Source organism: Mustela putorius, unplaced genomic scaffold (genome assembly GCF_011764305.1).
Source record: "Mustela putorius furo isolate JIRA1106 unplaced genomic scaffold, ASM1176430v1.1 tig00003875_pilon_pilon_pilon, whole genome shotgun sequence".
Taxonomy (NCBI): domain Eukaryota; kingdom Metazoa; phylum Chordata; class Mammalia; order Carnivora; family Mustelidae; genus Mustela; species Mustela putorius.
This window is the reverse complement of record NW_025422026.1, coordinates 12,835,915-12,852,088: the sequence shown is the minus strand read 5'-3', so window position 1 is coordinate 12,852,088 and position 16,174 is coordinate 12,835,915.

Genomic DNA, 16,174 nt, shown 5'->3' with positions numbered 1-16,174 from the left:
GCTAGAAATCAAAGGGAAAGTATCTATAGGGTTTGCTCATCAGATTAATAGGCTTTCTCATATTGCTTCCTTCACCACATTAATTTGTCTAATGAAGTTTTCAAGAGTTAAAGACAGTGATAGGTTCATGGCTGGAGAGAAGGTACAGAATCTAAGATAGTTCAGCAGTGCTTATTATTTAAGAGAAAGACAGCATGGGAGGTGAGGGGTGGAAGGAAAGGGATAAGAAGAGAGAATCTTAAGCAACCTCCTTGCCCAGCACAGAGCCTATAGGGGCTTCATCTCATCGCCCTGAGATAACAGCCTGAGCTGAAATCAAGAGTCAGATGCTTATCTAATTGAGTCACCCAAGTGCACCATTTTTTCCCTGTATCTTTATTTTCATCTCTTTCTGTAACTGAGTTTCCCTTCAAAATCAGGACTTGCATACACAACCTAAATAATTATTTTGGGATTTGATCACGTGGAAGAGGAGAGAATGAGAAGAGCTAAGTGGTCCAGGAGAAACATATATGAGTTCAGACTGAGTGGATTATGATTGTGGACAACTGAGCATCAATCCTAATGCACATAATACATCTCAGAATTATTTTCCTGAAACAAGAAAGAATCTGTTTAACCCACTGGCTTCTGCATACTATCCACAGTGGTTAAAATTCATCCCAGAAGTAATTAATGTCCCTGACTTTACTATTACTGGGCATGAGAGAGGAGCTGAGTGGGCTTGGTCTGTGTCCCACCTAATGAAAGGCAGAGCAGATTTAGGCAAAAAAAAAATTATTAGTTCTTTCCAAATTAGATTTAATGGGATTCTATTTTTCATTCATGAATTCATTTTACATTTTATATTTTATCGATTTTTCTAAGCTTTGGCCAATATTCACTGCATTTTTGAATAGCTTTTATCTATTATTGTAAATCATTTTTCTGCTACATTTGTTTAGTCATGGTTATCCATTTCTTCTTCCAAGTTTTTCAGATATGTGATATCAATTTCCAAATAAATTATTTAAAATGTTTATTTTTTATACTAAACTTCTATGAAAAACATTGATATATGTATTATGGCATATTGTTCCCCTTTCAACTTATTTTTTAAAATGTGAATGTGCCTTGACAAATATATATTGTTTCTTTTTATGTTTATATAGATTCTTCATAATTTTCCCAAGTTCATTGGCTTATGGTTTATATTTTTTTAATAATTTTCCTACTGCCAATTAATAGATTTTTTTCCATTACATTGTCTAAGTTGCTATTGCCATTATAAGTAAAAAGCATCTGGAAATCTATATCCCTGTCCAGTTTCCTCAAATCACTCATTATTTTCAGGATCTAGTTGGATTTTCTTACAGGTTCCAGCTGGACAAGCTTTTGAACTGGTGCTAATTATTATTTCTGTTTCTGACTTCGTGCATTTACCAGCTTAGGGATCATTTTTAACAATTATGATGAAATGAGGCATCATATTCTTATTCTCAACTTCATTAATAATGATATTAGTGGAACATGTCCTACAAGATAATAATAGATACATGTAAAATAATTTCATTGACCAAAAAAGTGGTGGAAAATGTAAATAAAACACAGTGGCAACCAACTAGTCATTTCAAGTTGAGCTATTTTTTCCCCCTTTATCTCCCTGTCTCTTTAATTTCCTGTAGCACATTCCTACAAAGTATTTTAAGGTGTTTTTTTTTTTTTTTTAAAGATTTTATTTATTTATTTGACAGAGAGAAATCACAAGCAGGCAGAGAGGCAGGCAGAGAGAGAGAGAGGAGGAAGCAGGCTCCCTGCTGAGCAGAGAGCCCGATGCGGGACTCGATCCCAGGACCCTGAGATCATGACCTGAGCCGAAGGCAGCGGCTTAACCACTGAGCCACCCAGGCGCCCTTTAAGGTGTTTTATATGCACATACATAGAGATCATCATGGAGTCTAAATCTAATAATTCCTTGTCAGTTTTAAATATTTTAAGTATTGTTCATTCCTATGTCAGTTGTCTATTAACTTTTTCTCCACACTGTACTTAATTGCAAGGAAATATTTAATTTTAATATAAATTAATTAATCAAGTTAATAAATATTTTTGCCTTATGGATTTATCTTTGATGCTTATTTCTTAATTTTTTTAACTTTTAAAATTTTATTTATTGAGAGAGAGATAGAGAGAGAACAAGCACAAGCAGGGGAAGCTGCAGAGGGAGAGGGAAAAGAAGAAGCAGGTTCCCCACCAAGCAGGGAGTCAAGCTCAGTCTCAGGGCCTTGGGATCATGATCTGAGGTGAAGGCAGAGGCTTAGCTGACTGAGCCACTGAGTCTAATTGTTATCTTTGATATTTAAGGAAATACTTTATCATCTCTAATTGATCCCCTATGTCACAAATACAGTTTTCTCTAGGGTGCTATTAATTTTATTGTCTTAAAATTAGACTCTTTTTCTAGAAGCATTTTTAATGTCTCTTAGGTCTATAATTTAGTTTTTATACATTTCATTTAGTATTTTATTATATCTTCATAATCTCTGAGTATTCCTGACCAGTACTCATTGGTCAAATCTTTTTTATTAATCTATTCCACAAATTTGTTTGTTTCTATAATATTTTGTTATTACTGCTGTCGTTCTTAGGTTTTGCCTTTATATTCTTTTGTTTTGTTTTGTTTTTTTGTTTTATGCTTTGGTGTTTTTGTTGTATTGTTTTGTTTTCCTTTTGAATTAATAAAATTAAACCTTTAGATTTCCTTAATACGTTTAATTATTGTCACTTATTTTCACAAATGATATTACCATAGTACGGTAATTCTAAATATTTCTGAATTAGCTGTATTATTTCTTTTTAGGTATAAAGTTAACTTCCAGTTACATGGACTTAATATTTTGATCATTATATTCTAGTTTTATTGCCTTATCATTGGAAAATATAGCCTGATGCTTAACTCTAGGGAATGATGTGGGAGAGCTAGGTTCTTGTCTCTTGGAGTCAAAGAAGGAATCTCGTGGGCAATGGAGAATGAGTAAGTGATAGAAGTTTATCAAGTGAATATATAGAAAAAGCTCTCACAACTAAGAGGGGTCCCCACACAGTTAACAATGAGTGCCTTCAGGGTTTATTTTTTATAAAAAGGTAACCAGGCAACTTTAATCCTTTTAACGTCTCTATCAATAACTCCAATGGCTTACCTCCTTTTTAGGGTCTGATTATTCTTTTTTGGTTACAGGTGATTATCATAGAGACACCCACCCCACATGACCCACCCCATACACCTAGGGCAGGGTGGTCCTCCATCCCACATGCCTAGATCAGGGTGCTCTCCCCTGGGGTAGGGTGGTCCAATTTATCTCTTTACTCTGGTTTTCCCACACCACATTTTGGGGATTTCTGAGAACCTGTTCACAAAGTTCCCTATGGATCTCTTCCTCCCTAGCCCCACCTGTCCGTTACTCATTTTGAGAGTTGATATTACCATTGTACTGTAATTCTAAAAATTTCTGAATTAGCTGTATTATTTCTTTTTAGGTATGAAGTTAACTTCCAATTATATGAATTTAATATTTTGGTCATTGTTTTCTAATTTTATTGCCTTATTCTTGGAAAATATAGCCTGATATTTAACTCTAGGAATTTATTGGCATATACTTCTGGCCTAAATAATGGCCTGTTTGTGTAAATGTTCAACTTATGCTTACATACTTACTGAAGACTATTGTTTTGGGGGTCAGGATGGCTACATTTATTAATAGATCAGGACTATTAGATTCTCTAAATTTTGATGTCTCTTAATTTAATCTAATTAAATTATCAGTTAATGAAAGAGGTTAAATTGTTTACGTACTACTGCATCTAAACTTATCAAAGTCTTTTGCCATAATTAGACAAGTATGTCATCCTGTTTTTATACCAAGTCTTACATTAAAAAAAATCATACTATCTGAAATATTATTTCTTTATTATTATTATTTATTTTTATTTTTATTTTTAAAGATTGTATTCATTAGGGTACCTGAGTGGCTCAGTCAGTTAAATGTCTACCTATAGCTCAGGTCATAATACCCGGGTCCTGGGATAGAGCCCCGCAGGGGGTTCCCTGCACAGTGGGGTGCTTCTCCCTCTCCCTCTGTTATTCCCCCTACTGTGTGCATGTTTTTCTTTTCTCTCTCTCTCTCAAATAAATAAGTAAAATTTAAAGATTATCTCTCTCAAATAAATAAGTAAAATTTTTTTTCTCAATGGGAGGGAGAAGCAGACTCTCCACTGAGCAGGGAGCCTGATGCAGGGCTCAATACCAGGACCCTGGGATCATGACCTGAGCTGAAGGCAGACACTTGAACCGACTAAGTCACCCAGGCACTCCAGTTGTTTATTTATTTATTTATTTTTATTATGCATATGTTTTATCTCTCTTTTCTTCAAGTCTTTTTTTCTATCTTTTTACTTTTTTCATAAGACTGAATTATTTCAAGATGACTTGGTCATCCTCTTTTCCCCAACCCCATAGGTCATAGAGTACATATTAATTGTTAAAATAATATTAGTATTTAAGTGCTGCCTACACAAATTAAGGCAAATTATCTGTGGTCTGTATTCCTGAAAATATTTTTTTTATTATGCCTTCCTATTCCAATGACATTTTATAAGGATCTAAAAGTTTACATTTGTGATTATTTTTTTCAAGATAATTAAGCCATTACTTCATTCTTTTTTATATCTGATGTTATTTAAAATTTTTCTGTCAGTCTGATTCTTGTTTCTTTATTAATGAATTATTTTTTTTCTCTCTAACACTTATGATTTTTTTGTTGTTGTTTTTGGTATGTATGCCCTAGTTTGGGATTTATGAATATTTTCTTTCTTTTCTTGTATGTAAGTTTTAATCCAGTGTCTTGACTATTTTATGCTTGAGAAATAGATGTACATTAATATTCAAATATTTCTTTCCTTTTTTCTTCTTTCGTTTTAAAAAAAAGTCATTTAATTTATTTTATTTAAAAAACATTTATTTATTTATTTATTTGGAGTAGAGAGAGAGAGAGAGGTCATGAAGAGTGGCTGATTATATACTTTCAATTTGGGAGGAGGTTAGGGATAGCACAAGCCTCCAAGGTATTTTATAAACAAGGTTTCCAGGACCTTGAGGGGGCTAGCTATTGTTAGGGAAAGGTCATTTATTATGATTTAGTAAACACTCAGGGAAGAGACTCTTCTGATGTGTATCAGTGGGTATATGCTTGGGAGATGATTGCCAATGTATATCTTGAGGGCAGGGGTGGGGAGTAGAGATAAAGAAGTTTCCAAAGTAATTTTTACATGTGAAAGTAGATTTTCAGTGTCCTGGGGGGTGGACTAAGAATGCTTTTTGCCCTGAGTGGACGTGTCCACATTGAAGCAGCTGAATCCCCAGAGGAACTTCAAAGACTTGTCAACAGGCTTGAGTAGTAAGGAAATCTAATTTTTTCTCTAGCTTTTGTTCCACACACATCACCTACATCTTACACCTCTTTTATATTGATAATTTTAATGCTTTGCTGGTATCCAGATGACTATATCCTTAAGTGACTTCTTATCTCTATCGAACCCATTACGTATTCTATCCATTGTATCCTTAATTCAACTAGATTACATATATTTAATCTATTAGTACCAATAGGTTCTTATTCTTGTTTTTATTTCAAAATCTTTCCTTATTTCCTTACACTATTTATTGGGTATATTTTAAATCCCTGATATACTCACTTATTATATATAAGCTGTCAACCTTATTCTTATTTTGAGGTAGCTATATCTTTTTGGGTTTTAGGACATCATACCAACAATGCCAAATAATTTTCAGACAACAGCAGAGTCTCCAAGAATTCAAATAAATTCTGACACTATCTACCTGAACATAGTGTAAGATTTCATCAGTTAAGGGATCAGTCCTCCAAGACTATCTCCAACCCCACCTCAGATGCCAGTCTCACTGTAGGCCCCAGGTTATTACCTGTGCTTGTGACTGAGCAACTATAGGTTGGAGATCCCAGTGGCCTACTTCTTACGATCTTTTAATTTGCTACAGGAACTCACAAAACTCAGAAATATACTTAATTTATATTTGCCAGCTTATTAAAAGATATAATAGAGGATTTAAATCAATAGCTAGATAAAGAAGTACACAGGGCAAGGTATGGAGAATGGGCACAGAGCTTCTATTACCTTCTGTAAGACTGTCACTCTTCCTGCCTTTTCATACATTTAACAAACTAAAAGCTTTCTGAACCCAGTCCTTTCAGGTTTTCTGTGGAGGCTTCATGACATAGTCATGACTGACTAAATCATTGTCATTTGCTGATCTAATCTCCAGCTCCTCTTCCCTCTTCAGATAATCCTGAACTGGGGGGAAGGGGAGGCATGTTGGGCAAAAAGTTATAAAGGCTTTCACCAAGTGGTTGGTCCTTCAGGCAAACAGCCCTTGCCTTGAGTGAGGTCTGAAGGTCACTTCATTAACATAACAAAACACACCTCTCTCACCCTTGTCACAGGAAATTTCAAGAGTTTTAGAAGCTGTGAGTCAGTAACCATGGTTGAAAACCAAATATTCAGATGACCAAAATATATTTCTTGTAAACCACAATATTACACTACATGCTTGAGTATTTAATTATGTGATCTTTTAAACTAATATTTTTCTAAGAGTATAAACTGTTCTGTCAGTAATCTGGATTGGGGAGTGATATATTGCCAAGTTTCTGTCGTTTTAGTCCAGGAAGTCAAAGAAAAACAACAGGAGAGCCCCTTAGGGCAGGAAGTTCCAAGTAACAATGTTGATTACTACTCCCTTTTCTTGATTTTTTTTTTAAACAAGCAAATCATCTCTTCAGAGTTGCAGTTTAAAGCCAAGAACATGCGGAATTGGGAGAATAAAATAGTTAAATTTGGAGACTTGCAGAGGTAGAATCAGAGTAGTGAAAGCCATTACAGTAACTGAACTAACTGAGGTCAGTCTTCGGTGAATCACAGAAACAGGTGGAGTTGTCAAACAAAGGAATCTTTGTTTATAAGATACAAGGAGATCACAGGGAATAAATTCCAAAGCCTTGACTGTTTTAACAGGAGAGAGATTTTTATTTAGTATTTAAGATGAATATTCAGAAGGGAGAGTTTTATTATCCCATGTATGGTTGGTCATAAGGTTGTGGATGCATGCACATCCACATATGTGTTTGTGCAATATGTATTGCATGTTCACATGAATGAAGCTTGTATTCCACTGAGGGCAGAAACTTCAACGTTAGAATAAAGCAGAGGTAACTGTTGGACAAGGGAAAGGGACTCTGCAGGCTTCAAGAGCAGATATAAACTAGATGGGGTCTTGGGCTCATTTTCTGGGACAAGGAATGCAAGGCCTTGATTACTTTTGAAATAGCACTAGGAGTTTTACCACTGATTTATTGTCTCAATAGCTTAGGCTATTTCCTGGTCCGGTGGTGACTTTTAGTTTTCCCATTGCCTTGTTCCCTCAAAATCCTTAACTAGTGAGGTTTTTGCATTTCTTTGTAAGAACCTCCCAGGAAGTTTTGCAAGAAGTGTGCATGGGCAAGTACACAGGTGGGGTATAGATCATTGAAAATAGCTGGGGACAAAAAATGACTTTTCTTATGTCAGGAAAACTATATCTCATCTTTAATTTTCTGGGAACCTCTAACTCTTTCTGCTGATGTTACCAGCAGGCATCTGAGATATTACTGATTGTTCTCTTGAACCTAAGGAAAAGGAAATGTAGAAAGCAAAAGACAAAACTTTAAAATCGATCCTGCAACTCATCAATTTACTGCAGCCACCTCTTTGTCTTTCCCTTTCTCTTTTTCTCTCTTTCTCTTTCTCTCTCACTTTCTCTCTCACATATGCACAACACACGCAAATCAACTTAAAACAATTTTTAATTTTCCTTATTCCATTTTAATATACTTGAGGCATGATCATTTTCTTAGTAAATGCAAGGAAAAAAAATCTAGGATTCCATCATTCTGTGTGATTAAAGTATTGAGGAATTTACTTCCAATAGCTCTTATAAAAACACATTTTATTTAAGTAATATTATATAATCAGGTGCCTGCATTATTCTTATTCTCCAACTACTGTTATTTGGCAATTAATATTTTGTCAATCAATATTCCCCTATATCTGAATGTGTGGGCAGTGAGAGATGAGTTAGAGGCAAGGATGGTGAAAAATGGGTTACACATTAGAAGACTGAGGGCACAACCTCCTGACTTTGTGACTTCTGAGACCCTGGGACTAACAAACCAGGAGACACTGGTACTGAAAATGTTCTTTCCCCTTCTACCTCTACCCCAGAGTAACCCCTAGATCTATCATAATGCACTTGCATTGCTATCCCCATGGAAAAGAGTTGCCATGATGGTTCCAGAACAAACCTTTTAAGGTAAAAAACAACTCTTCCCACCAGGCTCCCTCAAAAAAACTGAAAACTCCAGAATAAACCAGCTCTCTTTACACCTTAAAGACCTGGAGAATCAACAACAAATTAAGCCAAACCCACATGCAAGAAGGGAAATAATCAAGATTAAAGCAGAGATCAATGAGATAGAAATTAGAGATACAGTAGAACACATCAATGAAACTAGAAGCTGAATTTTGAAAGAATCAATAAGATTGATAAACTACTGGCCAAACTAATCCAAAAGAAAAGAGAGAATACCCAAATTAATAAAATTATGAATGAAAAAGGAAAGATCATGACTAATAGCAAGGAAATAGAAACAATCATCAGAAATTATTATCAACAGTTGTAACAGTTATATGACAGTAAGTTAAGCAACCTAGACAAAATAGATGCATTCCTAGGAACCTATAATCTTCCAAAACTGAATCAGGAAGAAATTGACAACCTGAATAGACCAATATCTAGTTAGGAGATCAAAGCAGTCATCAAAGACCTCCCAAAAAACAAGAGCCCAGGACCTGGTGAATTCCCTGGAGAATTCTACTAAACTTTCAAAGAAGAAATAACACCTATTCATCTGAAGCTGCTTCCAAAAATAGAAACAGAAGGAAAACTTCCAGACTCTTTCTATGAAGCCAGCATTACTCTGATCCCCAAACCAGGCAAAGACACCATCCAAAAGGAGAATTTCAGACCAATACCCCTGATGAATATGGATGCCAGATTCTCAAGAAGATCCTAGCTAATAGGATCCAACAGTACATTGAAAAGATTATCCACCATGACCAGGTGGGATTTATCCATGGGATGCAAGGGTAGTTCAACACTCACAAATCAGTCAATGTGATAGAACAAATCAATAAAAGAAGAGAGAATAACCACATGGTCCTCTCAATTGATGCAGAAAAAGCATTTGGTAAGATACAGCATCCACTCCTGATTAAAACACTTCAAAGTACAGGGATAGAGGGAACATTCCTCAACTTCATAAAATCTATCTATGAAAAACCCACAGCGAATATGATCCTTAAACGGGAATAGCTGACAGCCTACCAATTGAAATCAGGAACACGACAAGGATGTCCACTCTAAACCCCGTTATTCAACACAGTACTAAAAGTCCGAGAAACAACAATCAGACAACACAAAGAAATAAAAGGTATTCTAATTGGCAAAAAATAAGTCAAACTCTCTCTCTTTGCAGATTACATGATGCTTTATATAGAAAACCCAAAAGACTCCACCCCCCCCAACTACTAGAAGTCATAACAGCAATTCAGTAATGTTTCAGGATACAAAATTAATGTACAGAAATCAGTTGATTTCCGTAGAAAGGGAAATTAGAGAATTGATTCCATTTCCTATAGCACCAATAACCATAAAATACCTTGGAATAAACGTAACCAAAGAGGTAAAGGATCTGTACTTGAGGAACTACAGAATACACTTGAAAGAAACTGAAGAAGACACAAAAAAAATGAAGATCATTCCACATCCATGGATTGGAAGAATAAACATTGTGAAAATGTCTATACTGCCTAGAGCCATCTATACTTTCACTGTTATCCTGATCAAAATTCCACTAGAACTTTTCAAAGAGCTGGAACAAACAACAACAAACAATTCCAAACAATTTGTATGGAACCAGAAGAGACCCTGAAATGCTAAGGGAATGTTGAAAAAGAAAAAGCAAAACTGGGGGCATCATGTTGCCTAATTTCAAGCTTTACTACAAAGCTGTGTTCACCAAGACAGCATGCTACTGGCATAAAAACAGACATGTAGACCAGTGGAACAGAGTAGAGTGCCCAGATATGGACCATCAACTCTATGGTCAAAAAATCTTTGACAAAGCAGAGAAAATTATATAGTGGAAAAAAGACAGCCTCTTCAATCAATGGTGCTGGAAAAAGTGGACAGCTATGTATGGAAGAATGACACTCAACCATTCTCTTATACCATACATAAAGATAAATTCAAAATGGACAAAAGACCTCAACGTGAGGCAGGAATCTATCAAAATCCTAGAGGAGAACATAGGCAGTAACCTCTTGGACACTGGCCACAGCAAATTCTTTCAAGACATGTCCCCAAGGACAAAGGAAACAAAAGCAAAAATGAACTTTTGGGACTTCATCAAGATGAAAAGTTTCTGCACAGCAAAGGAAACAGTCAACAAAATGAAGAGACAACCCACGGAATGGGAGAAGATTTTCACAAATGACATTACAGATAAAGGGCTGATACCCAAGATCTATAAAGAACTCCTCAAACTCAGCACACACAAAACAGATAATCATGTCAAAAAATGGGCAGAAGACATGAACAGACACTTCTCCAAAGAAGACATACAAATGGCAAACAGATGCATGAAAAATGTTCATCATCATTAGCCATCAGGGAGATTCAAATCAAAAGCACATTGGGATACCACCTTACACAGTTACAATGGCCAAAATTAACAAGGCAATAAACAACAAGTGTTGGAGAGGATGTGGAGAATGGGGAACCCTCTTACACTATTGGTGAGAATGCCAGTTGATGCAGCTACTTTGGGATACAGTGTAGAGACTCCTTAAGAAATTAAAATTAGAGCTACCCTATGACCCTGCAATTGCACTACTGAGTATTTACCCCTAAGATACAGATGCAGTGAAAAGAAGGGACATTTGTACCCTAAGGTTTATAGCAGCAATGGCCACAGTCATTAAACTTTGGAAAGAACCAAGATGACCTTCAATGGATGAATGGATAAAGAAGATATGATCCAGGGGGAGGAGTCAAGATGGCGGAGAAGTAGCAAGCTGAGACTGCTTCAGCTAGCCGGAGATCAGCTAGATAGCTTATCTAAAGATTGCAAACACCTGAAAATCCATCGGCAGATCGAAGAGAAGAAGAACAGCAATTCTGGAAACAGAAAAACAACCACTTTCTGAAAGGTAGGACCGGCGGAGAAGTGAATCCAAAGCGACGGGAAGATAGACCCCGGGGGGAGGGGCCGGCTCCCGGCAAGCGGCGGAGCAACCGCGCACAAAATCAGGACTTTTAAAAGTCTGTTCCGCTGAGGGACATCGCTCCAGAGGCTAAACCGGGGCGAAGCCCACGCGGGGTCAGTGTGGCCTCAGGTCCCGCAGGGTCACAGAAGGATCGGGGGTGTCTGAGTGTCGCAGAGCTTGCGGGTATTGGAACGGGAAAGCCGGCTACAGAGACAGAGCCGACAGTAAGCTCGCAGCTCGGTGTTACCTTGAACCGGTCGCAGGCTCGGTGAGCTCGGAGCGCGGCCGGAGGTCAGGCAGACGGGAGTAACTGGGCGCTGTTCTCTGAGGGCGCACTGAGGAGTGGGGCCCTGGGCTCTCGGCTCCTCCGGGCCGGAGACCAGGAGGCCGCCATTTGTATTCCCGTCCTCTGGAACTCTACGGAAAGCGCTCAGGGAACAAAAGCTCCTGAAAGCAAACCCGAGCGGATTACTCGCCCCGGCCCCGGGTAAGGGCGGTGTAATTCCGCCTGGGGCAAAGACACCTGAGAATCACTACAACAGGCCCCTCCCCCAGAAGATCAACAAGAAATCCAGCCGAGACCAAGTTCACCTACCAAGGAGTGCGGTTTCAATACCAAGGAGAGCAGCAGAATTCCAGAGGAGGAGAAAGCCAAGCACGAAACTCATGGCTTTTTTCCTGTGATTTTTTTTAGTCTTGCAGTTAATTTAATTTTTTCTATTTCATTTTTTTTTTCCTCGCCTTCGGGTAAATTTTTTTTTTAACTGTTACCTTTTTCTTTTTTAACGATTTTTTACTAGTTTATCTAATATATATATATATATTTACATTTTTCTTAGGTGTTTTCTTTTTTTAAAAATATTCTTTTCTTTTCTTTTTTTTTTTTCTTTTTTCTTTCTTCCTTTTTGAACCTCTTTTTATCCCCTTTCTCCCCAATCACGATTTTGGATCTCTTCTAATTTGGTTAAAGCATATTTTCCTGGGGTTGTTGCCACCCTTTTAGTATTTTACTTGCCCCTTCATTTACTCTTATCTGGACAAAATGACAAGACGTAAAAATTCAACACAAAAAAAAGAACAAGAGGCAGTACCGAAGGCTAGGGACCTAATCAATACAGACATCGGTAATATGTCAGATCTAGAGTTCAGAATGACAATTCTCAAGGTTCTAGCCGGGCTCGAAAAAGGCATGGAAGATATTAGAGAAACCCTCTCGAGAGATATAAAAGCCCTTTCTGGAGAAATCAAAGAACTAAAATCTAACCAAGGTGAAATCAAAAAAGCTATTAATGAGGTGCAATCAAAAATGGAGGCTCTAACTGCTAGGATAAATGAGGCAGAAGAAAGAATTAGTGATATAGAAGACCAAATGACAGAGAATAAAGAAGCTGAGCAAAAGAGGGACAAACAGCTACTGGACCACGAGGGGAGAATTCGAGAGATAAGTGACACCATAAGACGAAACAACATTAGAATAATTGGGATTCCAGAAGAAGAAGAAAGTGAGAGGGGAGCAGAAGGTATACTGGAGAGAATTATTGGGGAGAATTTCCCCAATATGGCAAAGGGAACGAGCATCAAAATTCAGGAGGTTCAGAGAACGCCCCTCAAAATCAATAAGAATAGGCCCACACCCCGTCACCTAATAGTAAAATTTACAAGTCTCAATGACAAAGAGAAAATCCTGAAAGCAGCCCGGGAAAAGAAGTCTGTAACATACAATGGTAAAAATATTAGATTGGCAGCTGACTTATCCACAGAGACCTGGCAGGCCAGAAAGAGCTGGCATGATATTTTCAGAGCACTAAACGAGAAAAACATGCAGCCAAGAATACTATATCCAGCTAGGCTATCATTGAAAATAGAAGGAGAGATTAAAAGCTTCCAGGACAAACAACAACTGAAAGAATTTGCAAATACCAAACCAGCTCTACAGGAAATATTGAAAGGGGTCCTCTAAACAAAGAGAGAGCCTACAAGTGGTAGATCAGAAAGGAACAGAGACCATATACAGTAACAGTCACCTTACAGGCAATACAATGGCACTAAATTCATATCTCTCAATAGTTACCCTGAATGTGAATGGGCTAAATGCCCCTGTCAAAAGACAAAGGATATCAGAATGGATAAAAAAACAAAACCCATCAATATGCTGCCTCCAAGAAACACATTTTAAGCCCGAAGACACCTCCAGATTTAAAGTGAGGGGGTGGAAAAGAATTTACCATGCTAATGGACATCAGAAGAAAGCAGGAGTGGCAATCCTTATATCAGATCAATTAGATTTTAAGCCAAAGACTATAATAAGAGATGAGGAAGGACACTATATCATACTCAAAGGGTCTGTCCAACAAGAAGATTTAACAATTTTAAATATCTATGCCCCCAATGTGGGAGCAGCCAACTATATAAACCAATTAATAACAAAATCAAAGAAACACATCAACAATAATACAATAATAGTAGGGGACTTTAACACTCCCCTCACTGAAATGGACAGGTCATCCAAGCAAAAGATCAGCAAGGAAATAAAGGCCTTAAATGACACACTGGACCAGATGGACATCATAGATATATTCAGAATATTTCATCCCAAAGCAACAGAATACACATTCTTCTCTAGTGCACATGGAACATTCTCCAGAATAGATCACATCCTCGGTCCTAAATCAGGACTCAACTGGTATCAAAAGATTGGGATCATTCCCTGCATATTTTCAGACCACAATGCTCTAAAGCTAGAACTCAACCACAAAAGGAAGTTTGGAAAGAACCCAAATACATGGAGACTAAACAGTATCCTTCTAAAGAATGAATGGGTCAACCGGGAAATTAAAGAAGAATTGAAAAAAATCATGGAAACAAATGATAATGAAAATACAACGGTTCAAAATCTGTGGGACACAACAAAGGCAGTCCTGAGAGGAAAATATATAGCGGTACAAGCCTTTCTCAAGAAACAAGAAAAGTCTCAGGTACACAACCTAACCCTACACCTAAAGGAGCAGGAGAAAGAACAAGAAGGAAACCCTAAGCCCAGCAGGAGAAGAGAAATCATAAAGATCAGAGCAGAAATCAATGAAATAGAAACCAAAAAAACAATAGAACAAATCAACGAAACTAGGAGCTGGTTCTTTGAAAGAATTAATAAAATTGATAAACCCCTGGCCCGACTTATCAAAAAGAAAAGAGAAAGGACCCAAATAAATAAAATCATGAATGAAAGAGGAGAGATCACAACTAACACCAAAGAAATACAAACTATTATAAGAACATACTATGAGCAACTCTACACCAACAAATTTGACAATATGGAAGAAATGGATGCATTCCTAGAAACATATAAACTACCACAACTGAACCAGGAAGAAATAGAAAGCCTGAACAGACCCATAACCAGTAAGGAGATTGAAACAGTCATTAAAAATCTCCAAACAAACAAAAGCCCAGGGCCAGACGGCTTCCCGGGGGAATTCTACCAAACATTTAAAGAAGAACTAATTCCTATTCTCCTGAAACTGTTCCAAAAAATAGAAATGGAAGGAAAACTTCCAAACTCATTTTATGAGGCCAGCATCACCTTGATCCCAAAACCAGACAAGGATCCCACCAAAAAAGAGAGCTATAGACCGATATCCTTGATGAACACAGATGCGAAAATACTCAACAAAATACTAGCCAATAGGATTCAACAGTACATTAAAAAGATTATTCACCACGACCAAGTGGGATTTATTCCAGGGCTGCAAGGTTGGTTCAACATCCGCAAATCAGTCAATGTGATACAACACATCAATAAAAGAAAGAACAAGAACCATATGATACTCTCAATAGATGCTGAAAAAGCATTTGACAAAGTACAACATCCCTTCCTGATCAAAACTCTTCAAAGTGTAGGGATAGAGGGCACATACCTCAATATCATCAAAGCCATCTATGAAAAACCCACCGCAAATATCATTCTCAATGGAGAAAAACTGAAAGCTTTTCCGCTAAGGTCAGGAACACGGCAGGGATGTCCATTATCACCACTGCTATTCAACATCGTACTAGAGGTCCTAGCCTCAGCAATCAGACAACAAAAGGAAATTAAAGGCATCCAAATCGGCAAAGAAGAAGTCAAATTATCACTCTTCGCAGATGATATGATACTATATGTGGAAAACCCAAAAGAATCCACTCCAAAACTTCTAGAACTTATACAGGAATTCAGTAAAGTGTCAGGATATAAAATCAATGCACAGAAATCAGTTGCATTTCTCTACACCAACAGCAAGACAGAAGAAAGAGATATTAAGGAGTCAATCCCATTTACAATTGCATCCAAAACCATAAGATACCTAGGAATAAACCTAACCAAAGAGACACAGAATCTATACTCAGAAAACTATAAAGTACTCATGAAAGAAATTCAGGAAGACACAAAGAAATGGAAAAATGTTCCATGCTCCTGGATTGGAAGAATAAATATTGTGAAAATGTCTATGCTACCTAAAGCAATCTACACATTTAATGCAATTCCTATCAAAGTACCATCCATCTTTTTCAAAGAAATGGAACAAATAATTCTAAAATTTATATGGAACCAGAAAAGACCTCGAATAGCCAAAGGGATATTGAAAAAGAAAGCCAACGTTGGTGGCATCACAATTCCGACTTCAAGCTCTATTACAAAGCTGTCATCATCAAGACAGCATGGTACTGGCACAAAAACAGACCCATAGATCAATGGAACAGA